Source organism: Lucilia cuprina, chromosome 6 (assembly GCF_022045245.1).
Source record: "Lucilia cuprina isolate Lc7/37 chromosome 6, ASM2204524v1, whole genome shotgun sequence".
In the NCBI taxonomy this organism is placed as follows: Eukaryota; Metazoa; Arthropoda; class Insecta; order Diptera; family Calliphoridae; genus Lucilia; species Lucilia cuprina.
Genome location: NC_060954.1, coordinates 55,371,886 through 55,375,633, shown reverse-complemented (window position 1 = coordinate 55,375,633; position 3,748 = coordinate 55,371,886). Strand labels below are relative to the sequence as shown.

The window sequence follows — 3,748 nt, the reverse complement described above, 5'->3', positions numbered from 1 at the left end:
GACTAGACTATAGTTCAGACTATAGACTAGACTATAGTTCAGACTATAGACTAGACTATAGTTCAGACTATAGACTAGACTATAGTTCAGACTATAGACTAGACTATACTCCAGACTATTATAGACTAGACTATACTCCAGACTATAGATTAGACTATAGTCCAGACTATAGATTAGACTATAGTCCAGACTATAGATTAGACTATAGTCCAGACTATAGATTCGACTATAGTCCAGACTATAGATTCGACTATAGTCCAGACTATAGATTAGACTATAGTCCAGACTATAGATTAGACTATAGTTCAGACTATAGATTAGACTATAGTTCAGACTATAGATTAAACTATAGTCCAGACTATAGATTAGACTATAGTCCAGACTATAGACTAGACTATAGTTCAGACTATAGATTAAACTATAGTCCAGATTATGCACGAGAGAATAGTTCATACTCTAGACTATACTATAGTATAGACTATAGACTAGGCAATAGTGCAAACCTTAAACTAAACTACTGCAGTTTATAGTCTGGGCTGTAGTCCAGACTATAGATCAAAAAAACGAAAGAGTCCAAATTCTGATTATTAAGAATGACGTCTAAATTAAAAAAATACATATTTTGAATTTCCTTCTTATCGTTTTAATGGCGCAAAAATCGCATTTTTTGCTTTTGTCTTAAAACAATTAAATATCAATAAATCACAGTTTGTAATAATGCAAATTTTAAAAAGTTAATAACTATTTAAAAGTCGAATCTTGTCCACAACTCATTAAAGTTTGAAATACAACTTCAACTTAATAACTAGTTGAGTCATTATGTACTCGTCTTCTCTGAAGTATGCTGGTCTAATTGTCAGCTGTTATTTGGTGATTTGCGCAAAGGCTCAAGAACCGATGCAACCACGAGTTATTGGTGGTAGGATAGCGGTGGAAAATTATCCCTTCATAGCCTCTCTCATAGAGGTCACTGACGATGGCATTTCTTTCACTATGTGGCGGATCTATAATCAACGAACATAGCATTCTAACAGCAGCTCACTGTATATTTAACATGTCACCAGACAACCTAAGAGTGCATGTGGGTGAGAAATCGCTGGCGGTAAAAGAGGGTGATGTTTACAATGTTGAGGCTATTTATTTTAATAGAAATTGTACCAGTGATTCCTATGATTATGATGTTGGCTTGGTAAGAATTTTGGGTAGCTTTGAATTAGGACCGCAAGTACAACCCATAAAATTAGTTGGTCCTAAGGCTCGCATAAGGGATGGTACTATGGCTACAGTCATAGGTTGGGGTTTTACCGATTTGAGTAATCCCACAATATCCGATACTCTAATGGTGGCTCATGTGCCAATAGTTAAACAATCTACATGCAGCCGACAGATTGGTCAGGGACTTATAACTAGGCGCATGATATGTGCTGGTTTCAAATATGGTGGTGTAGACACTTGTAAATATGATTCAGGTGGTCCTATGGTCATCGTTTTTTTTTAATTGAAAACATAAAAGTCCATTTATCTTGGAAACTAGAAGAGATAGAGCCTAAACAATGAAAATCTGTGATCAATTTTATTTTCCACCAAAAATCGATTTTTTTAATTAAAACATAAAAGTCCGTTTAAAAGTCCATTTATCTTGGAAACAAGAAGAGATAGAGCCTAAACAATGAAAATCTTTGATCACTTTTAATTCCCACCAAAATCGATTTTTTGAGTGAAAACATCAAAAGAACATAAAAAACAAAAAACATAAAAAAAGTCCTTAAAATCACAACGAAAATCTGTAATTACTCTTATTTCACCAAAAATCGATTTTTTGAGTGAAAACACAAAAGTCCATTTATCTTGGAAACTAAAAGAGATAGAGCCTAAACAAAGAAAATCTGTGATCACTCTAATTTCAGACCAAAAATCGATTTTTTTAATGAAAACATAAAAGTCCATTTATCTTGGAAAAGAGATATAGCCTAAACAATGAAAATCTGTAATCACTTTTATTTCCCACTAAATATGGATTTTTTGAGTGAAAACATAAAAGTCCATTTATTTTGGAAGCTAGAAGAGATAGAGCCTAAACAATGAAAATCTGTGATCATTTTAATTTCAGACCAAAAATCGATTTTTTGAGTGAAAACATAAAAGTCCATTTATCTTGGAAACTAGAAGAGATAGAGCCTAAACAATGAAAATCTGTGATCACTTTTATTTCCCACTGAATATCGATTTTCTGTGTTCACTCTTATTTCAGACCAAAAATCGATTTTTTTGGGTGAAAACATGAAAGTCCATTTATCTTGGAAACTAGAAGAGATAGAGCCTAAACAATGAAAATCTGTGATCACTTTTATTTCCCATCAAATATCGATTGTTTGAGTGAAAACATAAAAGACCATTTATCTTGGAAACTAGAAGAGATAGAGCCTAAACAATGAAAATCTGTGATCACTTTTATTTCCCATCAAATGTCGATTGTTTGAGTGAAAACATAAAAGTCCATTTATCTTGGAAACTAGAAGAGATATAATCTAAACAACGAAAATCTGTGATCACTCTTATTTCAGACCAAAAATCGATTTTTTTGGGTGAAAACATAAGAGTCCATTTATCTTGGAAACTAGAAGAGATAGAGCCTAAACAAGGAAATTCTGTGATCACTCTTATTTCAGACCAAAAATCGATTTTTTTGGGTGAAAACATAAAAGTCCATTTATCTTGGAAACTAGAAGAGATAGAGCCTAAACATCGAAAATCTGTGATCACTCTTATTTCAGACCAAAAATCGATTTTTTGGGTGAAAACATAAAAGTCCATTTATCTTGGAAACTAGAAGAGATAGAGCCTAAACAACGAAAATCTGTGATCACTTTTATTTCAGACCAAAAAACGATTTTTTTGAGTGAAAACATAAAAGTCCATTTATCTTGGAAACTAGAAGAGATAGAGCCTAAATCGATTTTTTGAGTGAAAACACAAAAGTCCATTTATCTTGGAAACTAGAAGAGATAAAGCCTAAACAACGAATATCTGTGATCACTCTTATTTCAGACCAAAAATCGATTTTTTGAGTGAAACACAAAAGTCCATTTATCTTGGAAACTAGAAGAGATAAAGCCTAAACAACGAATATCTGTGATCACTCTTATTTCAGACCAAAAATTGATTTTTTTGGGTGAAAACATAAAAGTCCATTTATCTTGGAAACTAGAAGAGATAGAGCCTAAACAACGAAAATCTGTGATCACTCTTATTTCAGACCAAAAATCGATTTTTTGAGTGAAAACATAAAAGTCCATTTATCTTGGAAACTAGAAGAGATAGAGCCTAAACAACGAAAATCTGTGATCACTCTTATTTCAGACCAAAAATCGATTTTTTTGGGTGAAAACATAAAAGTCCATTTATCTTGGAAACTAGAAGAGATAGAGCCTAAACAACGAAAATCTGTGATCACTCTTATTTCAGACCAAAAATCGATTTTTTTTTGGGTGAAAACATAAAAGTCCATTTATCTTGGAAACTAGAAGAGATAGAGCCTAAAGAACGAAAATCTTTGATCACTTTTATTTCAGACCTAAAATCGATTTTTTTTGGGTGAAAATATAAAAGTCCATTTATCTTGGAAACTAGAAGAGATAGTGCCTAAACAACGAAAATCTGTGATCACTCTTATTTCAGACCAAAAATCGATTTTTTTGGGTGAAAACATAAAAGTCCATTTATCTTGGAAACTAGAAGAGATAGAGCC

The 3,748-nt window shown here is 32.4% G+C and overlaps 1 protein-coding gene across 1 annotated transcript in view; it reads right to left on the bottom strand.

The window, feature by feature from the left end:
• The window catches only part of LOC111678137, a 21,484-nt gene that overhangs the window by 16,383 nt on the left and 1,353 nt on the right, over window positions 1–3,748 (bottom strand). The gene's annotated exons all lie outside the window — the stretch shown is intronic.